The sequence below is a fragment of the Pyxicephalus adspersus genome, chromosome 4 (assembly GCF_032062135.1).
Source record: "Pyxicephalus adspersus chromosome 4, UCB_Pads_2.0, whole genome shotgun sequence".
Taxonomy (NCBI): Eukaryota; Metazoa; Chordata; class Amphibia; order Anura; family Pyxicephalidae; genus Pyxicephalus; species Pyxicephalus adspersus.
In genome coordinates, this window is record NC_092861.1 from 149,799,925 (window position 1) to 149,805,715 (window position 5,791).

Below are 5,791 nucleotides of genomic sequence, written 5' to 3' on the forward strand. Positions count from 1 at the left end.
CCATTGTATCGCCTACAACACAACCCCACTCACCTGGCAGTGAGATCAATGCCGAGTCTCCTCCGCTCAGATATAATGGCTGGGAGTGAGTCTGGCACGGGGCCCGGTATAACATACAAACAGCTTTTCATACGTAGGTGAGGTGCAGGCGGCTTTGTTGGCACGATTGCTCTCTACAAGTTTTTTCCATCACACAGCCGGTGCGGGCAGCGGGCCCTTCCATGGTCTCTGTGAGCCTCCCTCATTGGGGAATATCGGGACCATGGTAACCACATTCCTGCTGGCTGTGTGAAAGGTGTAATTAGAGTTTCCCCGGGGGTGAAAATGTCACCCGGTGACACAAATGCCTCTGCAGTCATGATACAAGAAGTGATATTTATACACAGCACGGATACATTGTTACTGCGCTGCTATTGTTTGATTTGTATCAGTTCTCGTCACTCTGGTTCCTGAGGATTCCTTAACCTATGGGGACTTGTGTGGCCCTTTGATCCCTCAGAAGGGCCACAGGTGACAAATCATGGGGCTTTTGTTATAAATTGTTATAGAGGAGCTGAGAATATCAGATGGTGTTGGGCAGATCGGAGGGTGAATGTAGAAGCCCCCTATTGTCTTTGTATATGGAAACTTCTCCTAATAATATTAAACGGTATTTATATAGCACCAACATATAACGCAGCGCTGTACAATTAAATAGGGGTTGCAAATGACAGACAGTGACACAAGAGGAGGAGAGGACTTCTCCTATTTGTTCCCTTCAGTCTGTAAATATAACATTGAAGGAGTTTTGTTCTATTTGTTCCATAAGTATAAGATATTACCTGTTGATCCTGCCAGGATAATGTGAGCTGATAACTTCCTGTGCTATCTGGCTGAGGTGCACTATTACTAGTTTTATAGTCTCCAGCTCCCTCTGTGGACTACAGAACCCAACAACTTTATGTTATGGAGATAATGGGTCTGATCTATTAAAGATCTCCAAGGCTGGAGTGGGTATAGTTTTATCAGTGAATCTGGGTGATCCTGAAAACCTGGAAGGAGTATGGTTCAGGATTGAAAACATTGCTAACAAATAGCAACAAATCCATTCCAGGTTTTTTGGATCCCCCAGCTTCAATGATGAAAGTGTATCCTCTCCAGGCTGGAGAGCTTTAATAAATCAGGGCCAAGGGGTCTGATTTATCAAAGCCCTTTAAGACTGAAGGTGATAGCCTGTCCTTGGAGAACCTGGGTGACCCAGCAAACCTTATATGGATCTGGTCCAGATCTGAAAACATTTGCCAATAATTAACTAACGATTTTAGGGAATCCATTCCAGGTTTGCTGGATCGCCCAGGTACTCTCATGATAGTCTATCTTCTCCAGTTTTAGGGAGCTATAATAAATCAGACCCAATGTCTCCGCCTTTCAGCTGCATGTGAGCTGCACCCAATACAGTATTGCAGTTTGCAGACGATGCGGAGGTGCTGTGCGCGAGCCCCTTTCACATGTTTGCTGATAAAACAGGATCATTCGGATCAATACTAAACAAACATTACACAGCCATTTGGTAAATATAGAAGTGAATATGATAGCAGCTCAGCTTACTGCAATCTTATCATCGTATACCAATACCTTAAAAAAAAAAAGATGTGTAAAGAGGACCTGTCATCGTGGCTTCATACACATAGTCTTGTATGATGATGATCAACGTAATAAAAAACACTTAATCAAATGTAAATCTTAATGGAATCAATCAAATCATTCTTTTTATGGATTGATGATTGGTAGGGGTGGCTGGCAGCATCGCGGGATCGGGTGAGTATGATTTTTTTTAATTACCGGTATATTTAACGTGTATTCGGTGTATAAGACGCACCCACTTTTCCCCCCCAGTTTTGGGGAAGAAAAAGTGCGTCTTATAGTCCGAAAAATACGGTATATAGCACCAACATATTACGCAGCGCTGTACATTAAATAGGGGTTGCAGACTAATACAGACAGTGACACAGGAGGAGGAGAGGACCCGAAGAGCTTACAATCTAGGAGTTGGATATTTATATTCCTTCAATCTGTATACAGAATCAGACATAAGGAGAGTCAATATAATGTTCCGAAAAAACAACATTGTAAATCTGATATCTAACAAAGTAATATAATAATAAAATATAATAATATCTAAACATTAATAATATTTTTCAGGCCAGGCTGACTCCACTATGGCACCCCCGCTCAGTTCTGCTCTCAGTTTCATGCACTTAGTGTCACTCTCAGGATTAATGCCCAGCTGTCCCCCTCCATACAGCTGATCAGGGGCAGCTGCTGCAACAAATGTCACCCCCTCGGGTCTGCTTACTGCTACACAACCCGCAGGAGGAGAAGCCAAGAGGAGGACGAGGTGCCAGGACAAGTCACACCAAGTGATATCCAATATTAAAAACAATTATAACTGATGTCATCTAGTATATAATACAGTAACTATATAATAAAGAGTATAATAATACCGCAATATATATCAATATACAGAATATATGGATCTTCTATTATTAACTTTACAAGATTCCTGGCTGGACCTGATACAAATTATTTGTTATTATTATTATTATTATTATTATTAATATGAAACAGGATTTATATAGCACCAACATATTACACAGCGCTGTACAATAAATAGGGGTTGCAAATGACAGACAGATAGTCAGTGACACAGGAGGAGGAGAGGACCCTGCCCCGAAGAGCTTACAATCTAACACTACTGTTATTATGTCATTATTGATTGTATCATTAATATTAATCAGATTGATTGATAGAAATGTATTTGGTTTCTTTGTGAATAAAAATGAGAAGATGTCTTTTTTCCAAGCACATTTTGCCTAAGCAGTTTGCACAGTGAAGTCTGAGCTCGGTTTAGCGGTGAGGCTACTGCTTCCTTATGCCACTGAACTGGGTAAGATATTTACATGTAAAGCCTAATAGAGAATAAATAGGGGTGGCAGTTCAGGCCCACTCACTGCTGCTCGATGTCAAATGCAGCGATGCCAGGGGCCAGCACTTTGTACCTAACCTGGGTCTGGACCTAGCTTAAAAGCTAATGTAGTACTGTTTCACTCATATCTACTAGTGATTGGATAGGCTGCATTCTCAGTGACGTCACACATTAAATAGGGGTTGCAAATGACAAACAAATACAGACAGTGACAAAGGAGGAGGAAAGGACCCTGCCTCGAAGAGCTTACAATCTAGTAGACATGCAGGGAAGAGAAGGCAAAGTATTGCCACAGTGACACCTCAAATTACTGTCATATTAATAATAATAATGCAGACCTGATTAGTGGATAAAAGTGTTTTTATGTCAATACCTCTGATGAAGGAACCCAGTGTTCTGAAAGCTTGAGACTTTATTATAATTAGTTATCCATCAAATTCGATCACAGTGCTCAGCCAACTCCAGAAACTAATAAAACTGTGAACTCTAAGAGCCCAAAGTCTCTATTGAAGTGTAGCTCATGGACCCTAACAGACCAAGACGGGTGCATGCATTATTTCTAGCAGAGAGCTGCAATGCACCAATGCATGCAAAGTCTATTGCCACGGAGCATTATGTGCACTACAACACAATATGGCTACTGGGATCCGACTCAACAGCATTTGGTCTGCGTAAGCACTGTGTAAAAACACATTTGACTTTTTATTATAGGAAAAAAAAGATTTTATACTTTGCAGGATCTTAGCACTTAGATCCCCACCTATTAGATTGTACGCATCTAGGTGGTACTCTCCTCCTCCTGTGCCTTTGTTTGTCTCTGTCATTTGCAACCCCTGCGCTGCAGAATATGTTGGCACTATTTAAATACAGTTTAATAATAATCTCCTGCAACCTTTGTTACTGCTGTTTGCTGTCTATTGATGGCAATGCATTTCTCAGGGCAATAGTGAACCATGCTTGCATATTCTGAGTTGAAACGGCCACTTTGGCATGTGTCTGAGTAACAAAGCAAAAATTGGGAGACGGGCTGAGCGTTGTCATCATATAAGAAGAAAGGCCATTATTAGTTAGGAACCGATGTGCACCTGATATACCCACCTGTGTGACCCTGCAGGTTAGCACTGTCTGTATACAGACCATGAATTTGGATGAAATAATGTAGCACCCCCAAAAAAAATTGTCCTGGTGTTCCATTGAGGGGTCTGAAATATACTTCAATAAACAGAGACAATTGTGTTCTTCCAGCCTTGTGGTCACAGTATGGTGAAGGCCCTTTTCTGTTCCTCCCGGGGTACAAAGCCAGCTCCATACAGACATGGTTGGATGAATTTGTTATGAAGGAGCCCGAGTGTCCTGCGCATAGCTCTCACCCTAAAACTACTGAGAACCTTTTTGATGAATCAGTCAGATCTTCTCCAACATCACTACCTGACCTTGCAAATGTGGGCAAATCACACAGACACCCTGCAAATTCTTATAGAAAGCCTTCCCAGAAGAATGGAGGATGGTATCACCTATGATGGGGAATAATTCAATATCAATGTCCATGTGTTTGGTATGGGATGTCCATCAAGCTCAAATACTGAAGTGATGGCCAAGTATCCAACCCAGGACCCCGAGACACAGACTGCCTCTAAATAAAAATACCAATATAGAAACAAAATGCAAATAATACACAAAGCAAAATATACATACAACACGACCTTCTAGCACAGCGTTTCTAATCCAGAGATCCTCCAGAGGTTGCGGTGTGAGCAGTTTGCACCTCTCAGGTCAGTTTAACTGACATCATGATTTGGCTATCTGTAAGGGTAACATTCTTCCCAATGGCCAGCAATGTAAGAGGAATTCTTCCCACTGACCACCACACTAATATACTGTGATCTATGGATATAATAATTATAGCTGGGGTTCCCTGAAGACCTCAAAGTTATTTCAAGGTTCCCCCATGTTAAAAAAAAGTCCAGAATAATAACATCTTGTGTTCCCCCTGAACATACAATCTGATTTCTGATTAATAAATTGAGGTTGTAGAAGACACTCCGAGGGATGGATCTCTCAGCAATCCAATGACTTCTCGGTAACACAAGGACCATCGGTCTGCCAAATGTTTAACTGATCGCACATTAAAGGAAAACTGATTGAGATCCCCAATACCAGCAGAGGAGCTCCTTGAGGGAACATCCTCAGCATATTAAGCACCATAGTCACATTATTCCCATCATTCAGATCCAGCCATGCGTAAAGCTCACATCAAGGAAGACGGGGACACACAAGAGATCTCCATAGAAATCCGCCAACCTAACCCCAGAACAACCAATATCCATCTGTCCCCAGGATATTGTCATTACAGCCATGGCATATATAGAATATTTAGATTGTAAGCTCTTCAGGGCAGAGTCCTCCTCTCCTCCTGTGTCACTGTCTTTATTTGTCTGTTGTTAGCATCTCGTATTTAATGTACAGCGCTGCGTAATATGTTGGTGCTATATAAATACTTACAACAAGGTTTCCTTGAGGATAACCAGACAAATAACAGTATTTAAAAATTAAGCAATATTCTTCCACAAATAAAAAAAACAAATACAGATTTATTCACAGTCATTTGGTAAAATGTACAATACAATATACTGTATTTTTCGGCGTATAAGACGCACTTTTTCTTCCCCAAAACTGGGGGGGGAAAGTAGGTGCGTCTTATACAGCGAACACAGTTTTTAAAAATAATTAAAATATCATACTCACCCGATACCGCGATCCTGCGATGCTGCGTGCTTCTTCTCTCCTCTCCTCCTGGCTGCAGCGCGTGTCTCCTCCGAGCGAGGA

The 5,791-nt window shown here is 41.5% G+C and overlaps 1 protein-coding gene across 2 annotated transcripts in view; it reads right to left on the reverse strand.

The window, feature by feature from the left end:
• TOGARAM2 (TOG array regulator of axonemal microtubules 2) overlaps positions 1–5,791 on the reverse strand; it is a 56,000-nt gene that overhangs the window by 44,860 nt on the left and 5,349 nt on the right. Inside the window, exon 1 of one of the 2 annotated variants that reach the window (XM_072409975.1) lies at positions 34–153. The exons of the other annotated variant lie outside the window; for it this stretch is intronic. The gene's annotated coding sequence lies outside the window, so the exon portion shown is untranslated. Of the gene's footprint in view, positions 1–33; positions 154–5,791 lie in introns of those variants that run through there. 2 annotated transcript variants of the gene reach the window in all.